Here is a 22,249-nt window from a genome sequence, read left to right as displayed (position 1 = left end):
CTGTGTGGGCCATATCATCACTTCCAGGACTCCTAGTTCTTAATGTCATTGGCTATATGTTTGGGGTCGTTGTCCTGCTGCAGAATATATTTGGAGCAAATCATACACCTCCCTGATGGTACTGCATGATGGTTAAATACCTGCCTGTATTTCTCAACATTGAAGCACAAAGAAACTGGCAATGTTGACCGTAGAGGCAGTCGTCGGCAAGCAAACTTGAGCAGTTCATAGGCCAGTTCCCAAGCCATCAGATAAACAAAGTGCATGACAGCCAGGGCCTTGTCCTGGGAGAGCTGCCAGTGGGGGTGCCTCCTGTGTTTCTGCGAAACTTGGTTACGGACAATTTCTGACTCTTGGGTCCGAGGCATTGTCAGGAGGGGTACGTTTTGTACACTGAAGAACTTCCTTAAGTACAATCCTTAACAATGGTTCCTCCTCATGACCCAGTAAGGGCCAGAGCCCTTCAGGATTCTGTTCGGTCTCTACTGGCCTCCAGGGTCATGTCTTCGTTTTGCTTCAATAAAGAGCAACTGGTTATTACTCCAAACTCAAACGTCGTTCACAAATTAAAGGCTCAATACGCCCTATCACAACCTGAAATCCCTCAACGTACAGATGTGTCCTCTCTTGTTATTGCCGAAGTCACGTTAAACAGCCCTGCTAGTCGTGCCTAGTCGTGAGCGTGTTTACTAACGCCAGGCATCTTTTTGTTAATTTTTCCCCAATAATGGGTCTTATTCGCATCAATTCGAATATGATTCACAAGCAGACTCTGCTGATTAAAATTATATATACTGCATGCCTATATTCTGTGTATGACTGCGACATATAATTTTAATCTACAGAGTCTGCTTGTGCGTCTTATTCACATAGTGATGCAAATAAGGCACATTTTCGGTAAAAAAGGCACCCAGGGAACTTCCAGCTCACTAACGCCAGGCATCTTGTGATGCATGACGTATTGAGGCTAGAGGTATGAGGACACATCTGTAGATCTCCAGCTTCCAAGGTTCAAGATGGAAACCCTACTGATCCATTCTCCTGTTGTTAGAACCAGGGGATTTCCTGGTGTCCCTGAAGGCCAAGAATGCATTCCTTTATTTCCAAATTTGGGAGGATAATCAGCGCTCCCTACGCTGTGCCATTCAGTTGGATCATTACCAATTTCAGGCCTTGCCCTTCTCCATGTCGATGGCCCCTAGATTCTTCACAGTGGTGATGTTCATGATGGTTGCTAATCAGTGGCTCCAGGGTGTACGGATTCTGCCTTACCTAGACAATCTCCATAGTGACTAAGTCCATGTACTCCCTGCTGTCTCATCTTCAACTTACAATACAGGTACAGTACTTCAATCGAATTGTTGAATTCTGAACTAGCTTTGAAGAATGGATGCTTCACTTGGGAGCCCTGTTGGAAACCCAAGCCCAAATGTCTTCCTTCCACGGACAAAATTGCCTCTGTACAGGTTTTGGTCCGATCTCTGCTCCATCTCCATCAGGTATCAATCCACCTATAAATGACGGTGCTAGGCAAGTGTCACAATTTCCTGATTCATGATTGGGTCTTGCTCACTACAGACATGAGTCTGAGGGGTTGGGAAGATGTCAGACCAGGAATCTCGGTTATCCATCAACAAGATTGAGCTGCGGGCAGTCTAATTGACCATGTGCCAGGCTTAGTATCTGATCCATGGTTGCACTGTCAAGGTCCAGTTGGGCAATGGAACAGTGGTCATTTATATAAACTATTAAGATTCCACAAAAAGTTAGCAGGCTATGTGTATGGTTCACAGGATTATGCGATGGGCAGAAAGGTTTCTCCCAGCTCTGTTGGCAGTGTATATCCCAGGAATCGACAACTGGGGGTCAGACTACTGCAAACTAGAGATGTGCGGCGGACACTTTTTCAGGTTTTGTTTTGGTTTTGGATCTGGATCCCCGGTCGTGTTTTGGATCTGGATTGGTTTAGCCAAAACCACCCTTTCAGGTTTTGGTTTGGAATCTGGATAATTTTTGGAAAAAAAAACCATAAAAACAGTTAAAATCACAGAATTTGGGGGAAATTTTGATCCTACGGTATTATTAACCTCAATAACATTCATTTCCACTCATTTCCAGTCTATTCTGAACACCTCACAATATTGTTTTTAGGCCAAAAGGTTGCACCGAGGATCCTGGATAACCAAGCTAAGTGACATAAGTGGGTGGCACAAACACCTGGCCCATAGAGGAGTGGCACTGCAGTGCCAGACAGGATGGCAGTTTTAAAAACTAGGCCCCAAAGAGCACATAATGCAAAGAAAAAAAAGAGGTGCAACGAGGTAGCTGGATGACTAAGCTAAGCGGCACAAACACCTGGCCCATCTAGGAGTGGCACTGCAGTGTCAGACAGGATGTCAGTTTTAAAAACTAGGCCCCAAAGAGCACATAATATAAAGAAAAAAAGAGGTGCAAGATGGAATTGTCCTTGGGCCCTCCCACCCACCCACCACCTTATGTTGTATAAACAGGACATGCACACTTTAACAAACCAATCATTTCAGCGACACGACTGTGGCTAAAATAATTGGTAAAAAATAAGCAATTAATCTCTCCTTGCACAAACTGGCTCTACAGTGGCAAAATGTCGTCCTCACCCTCAAATCCCCCCCCCCCCCCTTCTGTGTTTACATCCTCATTTACACAGAGAAATAATATTCAAACAAAACCACATCATTTAGGTGTCAGTGGACTGCTTACGCTATTACCCAAAGTTTCTGAACTTGACAATGACTTATGAGGAATGTGCTGCAGGTGACTTATAAGGGAGGATGTTCCTAGGTGGTTAACATCCTTACCCCTACTTATTATGGATTGACAAAGACAACAGATGGCTTGACCCCTGTTGTCCAGATTTGTGGAGAAATAATTCCACACTGAAGAGGTGGCTTTTTTGGTATTTTGCCCAGGCATGACAATGGGCTTTTTCATCCCATGGCCAACAACTGTCTCCACTGGTGCCTTATTCAAACAAACCACGTCACCATCAGAATCCTCATTGTCAACTTCCTCCGCAGTGCCAGCTACAGTCATATCCTCCTCATCCTGGTGTACTTCTACAGTGACATCCTCAATCAATATCAGCAACTGGACTGGCGGTGCTGCTACCAACACTTGCAGTCGGCATGCAAATGGTGGTAGGAGCCTCCTCTTCCCATACCGTGTTGGGAAGGTCAGGCCTAGACATCGCAACTGCAGACAGTGCCAGCACCCCTGTATTTTCACAATACCCCTGTAATTTTACAGCATACAAGACAGGGCCAGTGTACATTGATTTTCACTGCAACCTAGAATAATTACAGCATACAAGACATGGCCAGTGTACATTGATTTTCACTGCACCCGAGAGTAATTACAGCATACAAGACAGGGCCAGTGTACATTGATGTTCACTGCACCCTAGAATAATTACAGCATACAACACAGGGCCAGTATACATTGATTTTCACTGCACCCTAGAATAATTTCAGCATACAAGAAGACAGGGCCAGTGTACATTGATTTTCACTGCACCCTAGAATTATTACAACATACAGGGCCAGTGTAATGTAATTTGAACAGCAACACCCCTATATTTTACAGCATACAAGAGCAGTGTGCTTTTAATTTTTAACAACTGCAACTGCGACGCGTGGCTGTTTATATGGAATCCAAAACCCAAGGGATTCCGACAGCGGGATGACGACATTTTGACTCGTTCTGGTTTCTGAGTCTGGCGGGAAGTCCCGAGAACCCGCTCATCTCTACTTCAAAGTAACCAGAAAATTACCGTGGTATTATTCTTAGATGATGGATCCGGCATTGTCTGTCACTTCTGTATCTTTTTCTACCAGTTTTCTTATTCCCTCAGGTTCTTTACAAGCTGTGCCTGGAAGTAGGCTCAGCCATTCTAGTAACTACGGATTGGGTATGCCGGGCATTGCATGTGGACCTTCCTCGTCTAGCTTTGACGGGTGGCTGTTAAGACAGAAAGGGGGTTCTCTGATGCCATGGTCCACACAAATCGATAAAAAGAGGCGTGCTTTCAAGGCATTTAAATCTAATGGAAAGGAGGATTCATTCCAGTACTACAAGGAATGCAATAAAAGCATCTAAAATTTACAACGAAAAGCTAATTGCTTTAGAGAGTAAAACCAATCCTAAAATTTTTTTAAATACATAAACAGTAAAAGGTTAATAAAGGAGAATATAGTTCCATTAAAAGATGAATTTGGAAGGGGCGTGGCCTGACTGGAGAGGCAGCTGGATGCAGGGAATTAGAGCTCCTGCTTCCACACACTTAAATAGCGCCTATTGCTGAGTATATTGCCACCCCTGTGCCAATTAGTACCCCCGACGGCCTTAGGTACCTGCTTACCCGTCCGCGGAGCCGGGGGACCGCTTCTTCGGTCCTTGCGGGTTGCGGCCTGTACCAGGGGACGAAGCCGCGGACTTGATTTCAGCTTCCGGTCCGCCGAGAAGCTCCGTGGGGCCTGCTGACTCCTACAACCAACGGAGCTCCCTCGTCCCCCCCTCGTCCGTCCTCCCTACCTTGGAGCCTGCTGTCTGCCCTCCGGCTCCCCCTTGCAGCGCCGTTGGTAGCCGGTGGAGCGGAGCTCGGATCCCGGCAACTGAGGACAGACGCGCACTTCCGGTGCTGCACCAGCGCGTCTCTGCTGCTCCCTGCTCCACCGACGGCGGCCATCTTGTGGTTGGCGCCGCCGAACATACCGGAGCTGCGGCGGCCGCTTGGACACATCTCTGAGGCCCCCAAATTTAGCACCACACTCCCAGTGCCCCCCTTGTGCTGACCCCGTACACAGACGGCCGCGGACGCGGGGGAGACCCGCGGGACGGGACACTTCCGGCGGCCATCTTGGGATTGGCGCCACCCCAGAACCTGGCCGTCAGCTTATAACTCTCTGGACGTAGGGGCCGTGGAGCCAGGAGAGTCACTGGGCCCCTTTACGGACTGCAGCCTGCCTCCCCTATACTATTCAGAGATCAGGCATCAGGGGGGCCAGCTGGGGGCACCACCGAGGCCCGTTGGACCACTTGGACCTGCTGGTGACCTGGAGGCTTCCGGGCTGACACTCTCCCGTACTCACCACCAGCGAAGCCGAGAACCGCCCGCGGCCGCCACGAAGCTCCTAGTCTCACCACCAGCGCAGAGGCTCCTAGCAAGACTAGCGGTGACCCCTGTCCACGATACCACACACTTTCTACGGCCGGTATACTCCTGCACCTGATCCTCCCCGGGGTGGCTCCTGGACAAAGCATACCACTCTTTCAGTCCAAGTTTTCCCACACGAATGATACCGCTACACTCTCTAGCACCGTACCTACCCCTCTCATTGTCGTACCTACTCATCTACAATACGAGCCTGCACATTACGACAGAGGATCGCTACATCTGATCTACCGAAGGCCATCCATCGCTGCGAGCGTGACGCACGAGTGCTATATGAAAGATACCACTCCACTCCAAATACGTGGTGACTGACACACTCACGAACGGCACCGTTTAGGTATCCCTCAACTCTCTAAGACGCCCACCAACCCTCATGTTCCACTGATTACATCATAACTCAACCCTCCAGTGGTTCCCTCCCTGGTAACTAGAAAGATTCATTCTACCCATTTATCTCAACTCTTTGTGCGGTCCCTTATACTCCAAACTCACCTACCAAGGTGCAAACATGTCCAAACCTAACCCGAACACAAGAAGACGTGCGGGTACAGACATTTCTCAACACTTCACCAAAACCGACAAAGGTGACAAATCCTCCCTACCCTCTGGCCCTCCTTCTCCCAGCCTATCTTTCCCAGGTGGAGATGACCCGCTACCCTCACCCGCCCCATCGACCAAGGAGGATATCATGGCTCTGAAGTCGCTCATAATGGACTTTAAAGAATCACTAGAAACCAAACTCGACAGAGCAGTTACCTCTATTAGGTCAGATATCTCATCCTTATCCTCCAGAACCTCCAAACTAGAAGCCAGACAAGACGTTCTACAGAAAGACCATATAGAAACGGTCAGAGATATAGACCATCTCATCCAAGATATAACGGAGCTCCGATCCAAGAACGAGGATTTGGAAAATCGCGAGAGGAGAAATAATCTCAGAATCCGCAACATCCCAGAGTCCATTCTCCCGGCAGCTCTCGAAACATACCTCCAAAGGCTGTTCTCCGCCCTTCTGCCAAATGCGGCTTCTCGGGAGCTACCTTTGGAAAGAGCTCACAGAGCCCTCCGGCCTAGGCCCCGCGATGGCGAGCCCCCGAGAGACGTCATCATGCGCTTTCTCAACTTCAAGGATAAAGAGATGGTCCTTCTCCCGACCCGGGGTAAACCACACATACTGTTCGAGGATGTCAAGTTACAATTCTTTCAGGACTTGGCCCCCTCCACCATACTTAAAAGGAGGGAACTCAGAGATTTAACATCAGCTCTCCGCGCACGAGGTATCCGCTACCGCTGGGGATTCCCCTTCAAGCTCCTGATCGAATATAACGGAAAAACAATCGTCATCAAAGACCCAAGAGAAGGAAATGACTTCCTATCTCACCTGGAGGACTCTGACCCACTTGTTGACCAAAGTTCTAACCTTCATCCACCCTGATCGCCTCAGCACCTATTACTACATGGACACTCCATTCAGTATACCGTTATAATATTCCTGTTGACTATTTTACCTGTTTTTAGTTTTACATCTTGATAGTTCCAAAGGCCTATTGAACATTGTCTGCCCATACTTATCCCCAGCCCACCTCACTAGCCCCGCTACCCAAAGACTAGCGGTTAAGGCTACCCCCTTGGGCCCGCCCACATATATGCTTCACGCAGCATACCGATAACTAACACATACCATATACTCCTATATAGGAACCAAGACGCTCAGTTCGAAGATTTAACTATTTTTTAGTTTTGTTGTTATTAATGTTGTAGTGCTATTTCCGCACTTATCGTTTGACCTTACACAACACCCTTTAACCACATATCACTCACACAAGGACTTATTCACCTCTTAGCTACTAATACCTTTACCACACAGACCACCACTGGAGGGACGTGTTCCTCCGACCCCTGTACTTGCCACACAAACCCACACTGTTGTCTTCAAATTCATAGACACGCCTCCCTACCTCTTCCCCTCTGTGGAGGGAGTACGTTCGCTCCCCGACGCGCCTCCACTTTGGATCCTTTGATCCTACTCTCTGTGCCCGTTCCTTCTCGCTGGTCGTAAGGAACTTCTACACAGGCTCACCCTAACTCTCCCCCCCCCCCCCCCCTTTCCTTTTTTTTTTTCTTTTTTCTTCCCCTTTTTTTTTTCTTCTTCTCTTTTTTCTCTCTCTCTTCTCACTTCCGTTTTATTTTCTCTTCCTCCTCACCCTCTACACCCCTCTCTTCCTCCTCCATCTTTCCTCTGCGCATCCTCTTCACACCTACAAGGATGCCCCTACTCCTGGCATCCTTGAACACCAAGGGTCTCAATACCCCCCAGAAGCGCTCGTCCCTGTTCCGTTCTCTTCAAACTCTAAAAGCGGGAATTGTGCTCATTCAAGAAACTCACTTCAAATCCCGGTCACACCCCTCCCTAACCACTAAACGCTTCCCAACAGCCTTTTATTCCTCAAGCCAATCGAAACACAATGGGGTGGCCATCCTGATCCACTCCAAAATCCCATTCACACTCCATTCGACCCACACAGACTCAGATGGCCGATATGTCATTCTGACAGGCACGATCGGACACCTGGAATGCACGATCGCCACAGTCTACGCCCCTAACTCCGGGCAATCCTCTTTTTTCAATACTTTTTTCTCAGATCTAAATAAATTCAGAAAAGGTTACCTAATTCTGGGAGGGGACTTTAACACTGTCCCAGACACCGACCTAGACAAATCCTCTGGCCAATCCCGCCCCCACCGAGACTCACCTTCACGCTCTTTAAACAAACACATCCACGAATCTGGCCTCTTTGACGTATGGCGAGCTCTCAACCCAACAGCTAGAGACTATACCTTCTTCTCGACCCCGCACCAATCATACTCCCGTATTGATCTCTTTTATTGCGGCACAATGCTCTCTCAACACGTACTAGACTCATCTATCCTTACTAACCCTTGGTCAGATCACTCCATTATCACTGCCTCCTTCGACTTCCTTGACACCCCGACAACTCGCCCCAACTGGAGACTAAACGAAACGCTCTTGAAAATTCCTCAATTTCAGGAAAAAATCAAGCTAGCCCTAGAAGACTACTTCTCATTAAACATGAGTGACTCCAATTGCACCCCACTAATTTGGGAAGCTCATAAAGCCGTAATCAGGGGACACATCATTAATTACGCGTCACATAGAAACAGAGACCGCAAACAAAAAATATCATCCCTTACAGTTGAAGTCCACAATCTAGAAACACTCCATAAACAACGTCCCTCGCAACCTCTTTACTCGAAACTCACTTCAACCAGGGCAGCTTTGAATGCTATACTAGCCGAAAAAACCGAGCACTCACTCCGCTGGCTGAAACAAAAGTTCTACGAAAAAAGTAATAAAGCCGATTCACTACTAGCCGGCAGATTAAGGGCTCGAAAGGCACACACTGCTATCCCGGCCATCAAAGACGAACATGACTCCCTACATTACAACCCAAAGACTATTAACTCTCTCTTTCGGACGTATTATGAACAGCTGTACAACTTACCAGACACCTCCTCCTCTATAGACCCGGCTCACCCCACGGTTACAGACTACTTAGCCTCCGCAGATCTACCTCGTATCGACACCAACACTTCCATGGCCCTTAACAAACCCATCACCCCCGAAGAATTATCCCTAGCTATCGGTAGTCAGAAACCATCCAAGGCCCCAGGCCCAGATGGCTACCCAATGTCATACTACAAAACTTTTCAACCTGTACTAATCCCTCACCTCACGTCACTATTCAACCTCATCTTAGATGGATCATCTTTCCACCCTCACACCACCAAGGCCGTCATTACCGTGATCCCAAAACCTAATAAAGATCCCCAGTTCATTTCAAATTACAGACCCATATCACTTTTAAACTCAGACCTGAAAATCTTCGCCAAAGTACTAGCTAATAGACTTAATCCCATTCTCCCCTCGCTCATACACCCCGACCAAGTGGGCTTCGTTCAATCCAGACAGGCACTCGACAACACTAGGCGCGTCGTGGATATCATCGACCACATTAATCTTCACAAGATCCCGTCCCTGACCCTTGCTTTAGACGCAGAGAAGGCCTTTGACAGAGTCTCCTGGCCCTTCATGCGACAGACTCTACAACGTTTTGGCCTTCAGGGTAAATTCCTTCAAGCCATACAAGCCTTATACCAGAACCCCTCGGCGTCGGTTCTTTCCAACGGCCTCCTATCGGACCCCCTCAAAATTTCAAATGGAACACGACAGGGATGCCCACTATCTCCCCTCATATTCGCACTCATCATTGAACCCCTTGCAAACCACATCCGGACAAATCCCGACATCACGGGAGTCCAAGTCAATCACACTCAATACACCATCTCCCTCTTCGCCGACGACATCCTTCTGACCCTGACAAACCCAACCATTTCCCTCCCGAACCTCTTTAAAGAACTAACCACATATGGCAATCTCTCGGGTTATAAAATTAACCAGACCAAATCCGAAGCCCTGTCTTTGCATATTCCCAAACTGACTAAGCTACAACTACAAAAGAATTTTAATTTTTCCTGGCGCAGACGCTCCCTCAAATATCTCGGAATCTCCATCACCAAATCTTACAGCTCTCTCTACAAGGCTAATTACCCCCCTCTCATCACATCAATTCTTACTGATATCCAACAATGGGAATCTTACTTTCTCTCCTGGGTGGGACGAATTAACGCTATAAAAATGAACACCCTTCCCAAACTTCTCTATTTGTTTCAGACACTCCCAATTTCTGTGCCCTCACAGACCCTCAACAAACTCCAGTCCTCCCTCTGTAAATTTATCTGGAACCACAAAAAGCCTAGAATCCGGCGAGATATCTTAGCCAAACACTCTCAAAACGGCGGTCTGGGTCTTCCCATCCTTCAACGCTATTATGACGCAGCCAGATTAAGTCAATTAGTTGCCTGGCATGCCCCAAAACACACTAAGAGATGGGTCGACCTAGAGAGCGATTTGTCGGGACTCCCATCTATCTCCTACTCGCCTTGGCTCTCAAGCAAACTACACACCCCTCCCCACCGCACCCCTCCCGCAATAGAACTGACACTTACACACTGGCGAAACCTAAACAAAAAATTAAAACTATCAAACCACCCCTCCCCCCTGACTCCCATATGGAACAACCCTGCATTTACCCCGGGACTCTCTCGAGAAATGGCCCGCCCTTGGATCTCAGCAGGAGCTACCAGAATACACCACTTCACGGGGACTCACTCCATTAAATCATTTTCGGATTTACAATCCGCGCACAACCTACCTAACTCTCTGTTCTATCAGTACCTACAAATTCGCCACTTCCTTTCCTCTCTACAATTAACGTTTCCTCTATCGACCCCCACACCTCTCGAGAGACTTTGTATCTACAACCCTACCAATAGAGGTACTATCTCCCTCCTCTACAAAACTGTCCTCAGCCCGACACCCCCACCTCTTGAACCACATGAGATTGCATGGGAGACTGACATGGGGTACCACTTAGAGGACGAGGGCTGGGATACAATCCGCACCACGATCTCTCATTGTTCCATTAGTGTGGCCATAAGAGAAAACTCATACAAAATATACACAAGATGGTACCTAGTACCGGACCGATTGCATAGAATCTACCCCGACACCTCCAACCTTTGCTGGAGAAACTGCAGCCACGTAGGCACATTCTACCATATTTGGTGGACCTGCCCGGTGATTGTTCGATACTGGGCAAAGGTTCGTAAGCTTATCTCACGATTAGTTGATTTACCAATACCCCTATCACCCGCGAACCTCCTCCTCTGCTCCCCACCCGACCTCATCTCTAAAGACTCTAAAAGCCTGGTTCTCTTCATATCCTGCGCAGCAAAATATCAAATAGCCAGTAAATGGAAGGACCCCGAAGCCCCCACCAGCCAAGCTCTCACAAATAGAATCTGGTTTGTTGCAAACATGGAATACATTACTAGCCTTCGCCATAACACAGTTAAAAAGTTCCACCCCACCTGGCTCCCATGGTACAGACTCCACGACCGCCCCCTCCCGGGATTGGGTTAAACAAAGACCCCACCCCGCAACCACAACCACTCTTCCTATATTCTCCCCCCCCCTTTATTTATTTATTTATTTTTATTTTATTTTTTTTCTTCTTTCTCTCTCCCTTTCTATCTCTTCCCTCTCCTCTTTCTCATTTTTCCTCTGATTCCCTGGACTCACGTCCAATTAAAGACACCGCCCTACTCCCTCGTCCTCTTCCTCCCCACATAGTTATGGACCCCTCGGTTTCTACTCCTTCGTCTCCCACATGACCTCTCTATCAACCGTACCACACTCTCCCACAGTCCTCTCAGGGAAGTTTCTTTGTCTATCCTCTTTTCTCTGTATCGACCATTTTGTTTTTACAGATACTCTGTTCACTGTTTATATACTTACAGTTGATGTATATGTTTCTAACATAAAATAAAAAATTATATGATGAGAAAAAAGATGAATTTGGAGTATTGTTAAATGATGACGAATCAAAAGCAGAAATACTGAACAAATTTTTTTCAGTGTTCACCAGAGAAGAACTGACGGTGGTAGTCCATAACGATAGTGATAGTAATGTTTCATGGTTAGATACTTGTTTAAGTGAAGAAGTAGTGAAGGAGAGATTACGTAAAATAAAGATTAATAAATCACCTGGCCCGGACGGACTTCATCCGAGGGTTCTTATGGAGCTTAGGTCACAATTAGCAAGACCCCTGTACTTGATTTTCAATAGTTCAATTAGATCTGGCATGGTACCAAAGGATTGGCGTATAGCAGAGGTAGTGCTATTATTTAAAAAAGGATCCAAAAATCATCCGGGTAACTACAGGCCGATTAGTTTGACATCCATAGTGTTATGATTCCCGTACTCCAGACCAGATGAGATCTTATGGCAGAGGTCTGAGTACTGGAAAGATATGCTGGTTACGGGAGCAGGAAAGCCTAGTAACCCCTGGCGCCCTAACTCCGTTGTCTCGCCCGTGTTATCAGAAATCCCCTGCGAGACTATGGTTGCTTGAGCCCATGGCAGCCGCGTTCGAAGGGCGGATTATGTCTGCCCAACCCCGATGCCCCCTCAGGTCTTAATGGGAGACAAAGGGAAATCCGAGACAGGGTGATAACAAGGGGCCCTCTGACTAAGCAACCAGACCAGGGGTTACAAGCTATCTAACTTAACCAAAAGTATGTGCGGACAAACCGCCAGGGAAAGGGACAACCAAAGATCCACTGATCCGTTACTCCTATCCAGCACCGCTGGATACCAGAGTGGACTAGTGGGAGCGGAATCCTCCGCAAAAGCTCCGGAACACAATAAAACTAAATAATAAATAGTAAGCGGTCAAGCCGCAACACACGGCTACGCCGCGACTCACGAACACCACTGGATGTTAAAGGTGCTCGGTAGGACTCCAGGAAAGATGACAAATTCCGAGTACTGGATCACTGAGGACAGGAACAACCGGATGGAGCAGGACTGGAAACTCTCTGTAACAGACACAGCAACAGGAAGCTAACACCGGCGTCTGTGAGAAGTCCTGAGAGTGCTTTTATTTAGAACCCCTCCAATCCGGATCCAGACAGGGTAATGTTAATTATGCCGTGCAGCTGCATGCTGCACGGCCAGGATGCAATTTGACCTGATTCATTAGACCTAGCAACGGGGAACGCGGTCCGACAGTGGCGTCCCCGTTGCTATGGTCAGAGCGGCTCCGTGCGCCCGGCGTCTAGCGTTGCTAGGGAGCCGGCGGCTGTCTGCCTGCGGCGTCCCTAGTTGCTAGGCGCCGGGCCGCACTGACGGGCGGACCCTCGGCGCCTAACAGTACCCCCCCCTTGAGGAGGGGTCAAGGAACCCCTAAGGCCAGGCTTCTGAGGAAATTCTCGAAAAAACGCCCTTTTGAGCCTCGGGGCATGGAGATCCTCATCCAGGACCCAAGACCTTTCCTCTGGACCATAACCTCTCCAATGCACCAAAAAATAAAGCCGACCCCGGGACAACTTGGAATCGAGAACCTTCTCCACTAAGAACTCCTGCTGACCCTGTACGTCTATTGGTGATTTCCCCTGAGAGATCTTGTGAGGAAATTTACTGGACGAAACATAAGGTTTTAACAAGGAGCAATGGAAGGTATTTCCGATCCGTAAAGTTTTTGGTAACCGTAGCCGGAAAGCCACTGGATTGACTTTTTTGATAATTTGAAATGGTCCAATAAATTTAGGACCCAATCTGGCTGAGGTTTGTCGAAGTTTAATGTTGCGAGTCGACAACCATACCCTATCTCCAACTTTGAAAGTGCACGGCCGCCGGAGCCTGTCAGAAAATTTTTTCTCCCGAAATGCCGCTTTTCTGAGAGCCAGGTGCACTTTTCTCCAAATGAGTTTGAGATGAGAGGTCAAGGTCAGTGAGGAGACAGAGGAATGTTGAAAAAAGGAATTAGCTCTAGGGTGAAAACCAAAAACTGTAAAAAATGGAGATACATTGGTGGAGGAATGACAGGCATTGTTGTAAGCAAACTCTGCTAACGGAAGAAACTCAGACCAGTCATTTTGGAGTTTGGCCGAGTACAAACGCAAATATTGTTTTAATGATTGATTGACTCGCTCAGTCTGCCCGTTGGATTGGGGATGGTAGCCAGACGTTAAAGATAATTTCATCTTCAATGAGGCACAAAAAGACTTCCAAAATTGTGCAATGAATTGTGGACCCCGATCAGAAACAATATCAGTGGGTAACCCATGGAGTCTGAAAACATGGCGGAGGAACAAGACTGCCAATCCCTGGGCAGATGGCAATCGGGGAAGAGCAATAAAATGGGCCATTTTGCTAAAACGGTCCACTACCACCCATATGACTCGGCATCCGGCTGACAGAGGGAGGTCCACCACAAAATCCATGGAAATATGAGACCATGGCCTAAGAGGAACATTCAAGGGCATAAGTTGACCGATAGGCAAGGAACGGGGAACCTTATGCTGTGCACAGACCTGACAAGAAAAAACAAACTCCTTAATGTCTTTGGAAAGACCAGGCCACCATACCGAGCGGGAAACTAATTCAAAAGTCTTAGCGATCCCCGGATGCCCGGCAACTTTGCTATCGTGAAACTCTGTCAAAACCGTTGCTCTCAAAAACTCGGGGACATAAAGACGACCAGCAGGAGTATTACCAGGAGCTTGATGTTGAAGCTGCTTCAACTGGGTAAATAAATCTTGTGTGAGGCCTGCCCGAATGACTGAAGACGGAAGTATGGGAGTAACAGGACTGTTGTCTTGAACTGGAAGAAAACTGCGTGATAGGGCATCTGCCTTGGTATTCTTGGAACCTGGCCTGAAGGTGATAGTGAACTTGAAACGAGTAAAAAATAAAGCCCAACGAGCTTGCCGGTGTCACGATCCGGGTATCTGGACGCCATTTCTTACCCATCAGATGCCTCCTAAGGCTGGCTCAGCGCTCCAGGACCGGATCCCATCTGTTATCCTGATGTGTACATTCCTGTATCCTCTCCTGTCACTCTGGGACGCTGTCACAGTAAACGCCATATTACACCTGGCATGGCGTCTCCCGCGGCCTCCGCCGCCGTCCCTGAACTTCTGCATGCAGGGTGTCTGAGTGGCGATTACGTCAGCCGCGGCCTCCGCTGTGTCCGCGTGGTTGGATGTGCATCTGTCAGCCTGGCGCCTCCTGTCTCCGGTGGCCGGCGCCGCCATTACTGTTTTCATTACCACATGGATTACAAACCAAACTTCCCTCCAAGTGTCTGCATGGGCGCAGCCATCTTGGATTCTGTCAGCTGATCATTTCCACCAATCTGTTCTCAGTATTGATAATCTGCATAATTGCCTAGCCAATCCCTTCCTTGCTGCAGGTATAAATACACTGTGCCTGAGCAAGGAAGGCGTCAGTGCTTTGGTTGTCAAACCTAGTTCCTGTTTGTCTCTCTCCTGTGATTGTCTTCCAGGTTCCAGCTCCTGTCTCAAGACTTCCACCATAGAGACCCGCACCAGCATTCCACCTGCGGTGTAGCCTGACTCTCCAATCCATTGTGGATTCATCTGTTTCCAGCTACAACATTACCTGCTTCCAGCTCAGCTTCCAGCAGAGTACAGCTTCCCTTAAAGGGCCGGTGTCCTTTCTACACTTTACCACTCTCCACCGGTATTATTATTTCTCCGCTCTCAAGTTCTACATTTCAGTTCATATTTCATCGCTCCCAAGTTCATTTATTATTTAACTGGTTCCAGCCAGTATCCACTCCGTGCTAACAACAGTCTGGTTCCAGCCAGTATCCACAGCAGCTGTTTTATCTTCAGCAACCCAGCTTTTCCTGGAACACCAGCTGGCACAATCCTGGGTTATCTCCATTGCTACAGTCGGGCCTGGTAAGGACTTTCCATCTAGAAGATCATAAGAACTATCTCACACTACCAGTGCCCTGTGGCTCCTGCCATCCTGTAGTACCCAGGAACTGTATTTATTCTTTGCTGACTTTTACGTTTTCTTTTACTGCTGCTGTGTTGCGGAGTTGTCATAATAAACATCATTGACTTTTATCCAAGTTGTCGTGGTCACGCCTTCGGGCAGTTATTATTTATGTTACTTACATGTCCAGGGGTCTGATACAACCTCCCAGGTTCCGGTACATCTCAGCCCCTACAACTGAGGCTGCCTCCCGTCAGCTCAGGCCCTCAGTTGTGACAGTAAGCACTGACCCAATGAATCCAGCCGGAGACCAGGATCAAGCGGCCAGGCCGATGCAAGAACTGGCAGCCCGACTAGAACATCAGGAGGCTGCACAGGGCCACATCATCCGCTGTCTCCAGGATCTCTCTACTCGGCTGGATGGGATTCAGACAACTCTCCGTGGATCAGGCGCGTCTGGTGCGTCAACCACAGTGACTCCAGCTATAACCCCGCCCACCTTACCCATTTCTGCTCCACGTCTTCATCTTCCAACGCCAGCAAAATTTGACGGATCTCCAAGATTCTGCAGGGGATTTCTCAACCAGTGTGAGATTCAGTTTGAGCTACAACCTGGCAATTTTCCCAGTGACCGTACAAAAATTGCCTACATTATTTCTCTTCTCAGTGGCTCAGCCCTTGATTGGGCATCACCGTTATGGGAGAGGTCCGACACCCTGCTATCTTCCTACACTGCCTTCGTGTCAACATTCAGGCGCATCTTCGACGAGCCAGGCCGGGTAACCTCAGCTTCATCCGAGATTCTCAGTTTACGCCAGGGGTCACGTACTGTAGGACAATATCTGATACAGTTCCAGATCCTGGCGTCCGAACTGGCATGGAACGACGAGGCCCTGTATGCTGCATTCTGGCATGGCTTATCTGAGTGTATTAAAGATGAGTTAGCTACCAGAGACTTACCTTCTAAGTTAGATGAGCTAATCTCACTCTGCACGAAAGTTGATTTACGTTTCAGAGAGAGAGCAACTGAGCGTGGAAGATCATCTGCTCCAAAATCTTCTGCTCCTCCTCCTCGTCAACTGTCACCATCTAAAGATGAGCCCATGCAACTTGGCCGTTCCCGTTTAACTCCTGCTGAGCGCCGAAGACGTCTCTCCGAGTTTCTCTGTCTCTATTGTGCAGCTCCGTCTCACACCATTAATGCCTGTCCCAAACGTCCGGGAAACTCCAAATCCTAGCTCGCCAAGGAGAGGGCCGGCTAGGAGTAATGATCTCCTCTCCATCTTCTCAAGATTGTAATCTCCCAGTCTCGCTTCAAGTTGCTCAACGTTATCGGAACGTCATTGCCCTCCTTGATTCCGGAGCAGCTGGGAACTTTATTACCGAAGCCTATGTTAAACGGTGGTCCCTACCCACCGAGAGACTTCCTTCGTCCATTTCTTTAACTGCCGTGGATGGCAGCAAAATTTTTGATGCAGTTATTTCTTTAAGGACTCTACCAGTTCGTCTGAGAGTGGGAGTTCTTCATTCCGAACTTATTTCTTTTTTAGTGATTCCAAGAGCCACACATCCTGTGGTCCTGGGCCTTCCATGGCTCCGTCTTCACAATCCTACAATTGATTGGACGACTACGCAAATCCTGGCATGGGGTTCCTCCTGTGCTGAGACATGTTTGTTTAAAGTATTGCCTGTCTGTTCTTCCTCCCCCAGGTCGTCTGATGTTCCACCTCCTCCATATCAAGATTTCACGGATGTGTTCAGTAAAGCTTCTGCTGATATCCTTCCTCCTCATAGAGAATGGGACTGTCCGATTGATCTCGTTCCAGGGAAGGTTCCACCTCGAGGCCGAACTTATCCGTTGTCTCTGCCTGAGACGCATTCTATGGAGGAATATATTAAAGAGAACCTAGCAAAGGGGTTCATTCGACCTTCTTCTTCTCCAGCCGGCGCAGGCTTCTTTTTTGTAAAAAAAAAAGATGGTGGTCTGCGGCCGTGCATCGACTACAGAGGTTTGAACGACATTACCATCAAGAACCGTTATCCTTTACCCCTGATTACTGAGCTCTTTGACAGAGTTAGCGGAGCTACCATCTTTACAAAGCTGGACTTGCGAGGTGCATACAATCTCATCCGGATCCGTGAGGGTGACGAGTGGAAGACCGCATTTAACACCCGTGACGGACATTATGAGTACCTCGTCATGCCCTTCGGATTGAGCAATGCTCCAGCTGTCTTCCAGCATTTCGTCAATGAGATCTTCAGAGACATTCTATACCGTCATGTCGTGGTCTATCTAGATGATATCCTCATTTTTGCCAACAATTTAGAGGAACATCGTTTTTGGGTAAAGGAGGTTCTGTCCCGTCTCCGTGTCAATCATCTCTATTGCAAATTAGAGAAATGCGTCTTTGAAGTCAAGTCCATTCCGTTTCTAGGGTACATTGTGTCCGGTTCCGGACTAGAGATGGATCCTGAGAAACTACAAGCAATTCAGAATTGGCCGGTACCCTTAACCCTCAAAGGGGTCCAGAGGTTCTTAGGGTTCGCCAATTATTACCGAAAGTTTATACGAGACTTTTCCACCATTGTGGCGCCTATTACTGCTTTCACCAAGAAGGGTGCTAACCCGTCCAAGTGGTCTGAAGAAGCCATGCAAGCTTTTCATCTTTTAAAACAGAGGTTCATCTCTGCGCCTGTCCTGAAACAGCCTGACATCGACTCTCCTTTCATCCTAGAGGTGGATGCCTCCTCCGTTGGAGTAGGAGCGGTGTTATCTCAGAGGGCTAAAGATGGCCATTTACATCCTTGCAGTTTCTTCTCACGGAAGTTCTCCCCAGCGGAGCGCAACTATGCCATTGGCGACCAGGAGTTGCTAGCCATCAAGCTCGCTCTAGAGGAGTGGAGATATCTGTTGGAGGGAGCTTCTCATTCAATCACCATCCTTACAGACCACAAGAACCTTCTATATTTGAAAGGCGCACAATGTCTCAACCCTCGTCAGGCCAGATGGGCACTTTTCTTTTCCAGGTTCGACTTTAAACTCCAGTTCTGTCCGGGCTCTCAGAATCGCAAGGCCGATGCCCTTTCTCGCTCATGGGAGCAAGAAAATGAGTCAGAGTCTTCAGACAAGCATCCTATTATAAGTCCGTTGGCATTCTCCACGGTAGGGATGGACTCTACGCCCCCATCAGGGAAAAGTTTTGTGAAGCCGATGCTAAGGAAGAAGCTCATGCATTGGGCCCATGCTTCCCGTTTTGCCGGACATACAGGTATCCAAAAAACCCTGGAGTTTATCTCTAGGTCCTATTGGTGGCCAACTCTGAAAAAGGACGTCTTGGAGTTTATTGCATCTTGCCCAAAGTGTGCCCAACATAAAGTATCCCGCCAGTCGCCTGCGGGGCAACTGGTTCCACTATCCGTTCCCCGTCGACCATGGACCCACTTGTCGATGGATTTCATTACAGACTTACCCATGTGCAACAAGTTCAATACCATCTGGGTGGTAGTTGACCGGTTCACCAAGATGGCACACTTCATTCCTCTCACCGGTCTTCCGTCAGCTTCCAAGTTGGCTCAAGTATTCATACAAGAGATCTTCCGACTCCACGGTCTTCCTGAAGAAATTATCTCTGATCGAGGAGTTCAATTCACAGCCAAATTCTGGCGAAGTTTATGTCAAGTCCTCCAAGTCAAGCTAAAGTTTTCCACGGCTTACCATCCTCAGACCAATGGTCAAACCGAGAGGGTGAATCAGGACTTGGAGGCCTTCCTCCGCATCTATGTGTCCTCCTCTCAAGATGACTGGGTTCAATTACTTCCCTGGGCCGAGTTCTGTCATAACAACCAGTATCATTCTTCATCTGCTTCAACACCATTCTTCACTAACTTTGGATTCCACCCTAAAGTCCCTGAGTTCCAACCGCTTCCAGCAACTTCTGTTCCCGCAGTGGATATCACCTTGCATCAGTTTGCCAATATCTGGAAGAGCGTACGATCAGCTCTGCTCAAGGCATCGTTCAGGTACAAGAAGTTTGCGGATAAGAAGCGTCGAGCAGTTCCTGCTCTCAAGGTGGGTGATCGGGTATGGTTATCCACGAAGAATTTGAGGTTAAGAGTTCCCAGTATGAAGTTTGCACCTCGCTATATCGGTCCTTTCAAGATTGAACAAGTCATCAATCCTGTTGCTTACAGACTCCAGTTGCCTCCCTTCTTAAAAATACCCAGGACATTCCATGTTTCCCTGTTGAAACCGCTGATCTTGAATCGGTTTCATTCCTCACTTCCTCCAACTCCGAAAGTCCAAACTCAACGAGGCGTTGAGTATGAAGTAGCCAAGATCCTGGACTCAAGTCACCGTTACGGTCAACTACAATATCTTATTGACTGGAAGGGTTATGGTCCTGAGGAACGTTCATGGACCAATGCTTCTGATGTCCATGCTCCTGCCTTGGTCCGGAGATTCCATTCCAAGTTTCCTCAAAAGCCAAAGAAGTGTCCTGGGGCCACTCCTAAAGGGGGGGGTGCTGTCACGATCCGGGTATCTGGACGCCATTTCTTACCCATCAGATGCCTCCTAAGGCTGGCTCAGCGCTCCAGGACCGGATCCCATCTGTTATCCTGATGTGTACATTCCTGTATCCTCTCCTGTCACTCTGGGACGCTGTCACAGTAAACGCCATATTACACCTGGCATGGCGTCTCCCGCGGCCTCCGCCGCCGTCCCTGAACTTCTGCATGCAGGGTGTCTGAGTGGCGATTACGTCAGCCGCGGCCTCCGCTGTGTCCGCGTGGTTGGATGTGCATCTGTCAGCCTGGCGCCTCCTGTCTCCGGTGGCCGGCGCCGCCATTACTGTTTTCATTACCACATGGATTACAAACCAAACTTCCCTCCAAGTGTCTGCATGGGCGCAGCCATCTTGGATTCTGTCAGCTGATCATTTCCACCAATCTGTTCTCAGTATGATAATCTGCATAATTGCCTAGCCAATCCCTTCCTTGCTGCAGGTATAAATACACTGTGCCTGAGCAAGGAAGGCGTCAGTGCTTTGGTTGTCAAACCTAGTTCCTGTTTGTCTCTCTCCTGTGATTGTCTTCCAGGTTCCAGCTCCTGTCTCAAGACTTCCACCATAGAGACCCGCACCAGCATTCCACCTGCGGTGTAGCCTGACTCTCCAATCCATTGTGGATTCATCTGTTTCCAGCTACAACATTACCTGCTTCCAGCTCAGCTTCCAGCAGAGTACAGCTTCCCTTAAAGGGCCGGTGTCCTTTCTACACTTTACCACTCTCCACCGGTATTATTATTTCTCCGCTCTCAAGTTCTACATTTCAGTTCATATTTCATCGCTCCCAAGTTCATTTATTATTTAACTGGTTCCAGCCAGTATCCACTCCGTGCTAACAACAGTCTGGTTCCAGCCAGTATCCACAGCAGCTGTTTTATCTTCAGCAACCCAGCTTTTCCTGGAACACCAGCTGGCACAATCCTGGGTTATCTCCATTGCTACAGTCGGGCCTGGTAAGGACTTTCCATCTAGAAGATCATAAGAACTATCTCACACTACCAGTGCCCTGTGGCTCCTGCCATCCTGTAGTACCCAGGAACTGTATTTATTCTTTGCTGACTTTTACGTTTTCTTTTACTGCTGCTGTGTTGCGGAGTTGTCATAATAAACATCATTGACTTTTATCCAAGTTGTCGTGGTCACGCCTTCGGGCAGTTATTATTTATGTTACTTACATGTCCAGGGGTCTGATACAACCTCCCAGGTTCCGGTACATCTCAGCCCCTACAACTGAGGCTGCCTCCCGTCAGCTCAGGCCCTCAGTTGTGACAGCCGGGCATTAAGCCGTTTGGCTGATTCAATGTATTGAAGATTTTTGTGATCAGTCAAAACTGAAATGGTATGAGTGGCTCCTTCAAGCCAATGCCTCCACTCCTCAAAAGCCCATTTAATAGCCAGTAATTCCCGGTTACCAACATCGTAGTTGGATTCAGCAGATGAGAATTTCCTGGACATGAAGGCACAAGGATGTAATTCTAGGGAATCCGGATCCTTCTGAGACAGGATAGCCCCTACTCCAACCTCCGAGGCATCGACCTCAACAATGAAAGGCAATTCTGGGTTGGGATGTCTGAGGACAGGGGCTGAGACAAAGGCTTGTTTCAAGGCCTGAAAAGATAACTCCGCATCACGTGACCAGTTGGTAGGATCTGCTCCCTTCTTAGTCAGTGCCACAATGGGAGCAACTAGGTCAGAGAAAGAGTGAATAAATCTTCTATAGTAATTTGCAAACCCTAAAAAGCGCTGAATTGCTTTTAAATTGGTGGGTTGCGCCCAACTAAGGATGGCTTGGAGCTTCTTTGGTTCCATACAGAATCCCCGAGGGGAAATAATGTACCCTAAAAAGGATACCTCCGTGACATGAAATTCACACTTCTCCAGCTTGGCATATAGGTGATTTTCACGTAATTTTTTTAGAACCTGACGCACCTGGGTAACATGTTGTTCTATAGAGTCAGAATATATCAAAATATCGTCTAAGTAGACTACAACGAATTTTCCAAGAAATTCACGGAGCACAT

General features: G+C 48.1%; 1 protein-coding gene across 7 annotated transcripts in view; it reads left to right on the top strand.

Annotated features, from left to right (window-relative positions):
- LOC134928178 (uncharacterized) overlaps nt 1-22,249 on the top strand; it is a 193,712-nt gene that overhangs the window by 90,923 nt on the left and 80,540 nt on the right. The window lies entirely within an intron of this gene.

Source organism: Pseudophryne corroboree, chromosome 5 (genome assembly GCF_028390025.1).
Source record: "Pseudophryne corroboree isolate aPseCor3 chromosome 5, aPseCor3.hap2, whole genome shotgun sequence".
Classification (NCBI taxonomy): domain Eukaryota; kingdom Metazoa; phylum Chordata; class Amphibia; order Anura; family Myobatrachidae; genus Pseudophryne; species Pseudophryne corroboree.
Note: the sequence above shows the minus strand (reverse complement) of the source record. Positions and strands in the feature narration are given on the sequence as shown.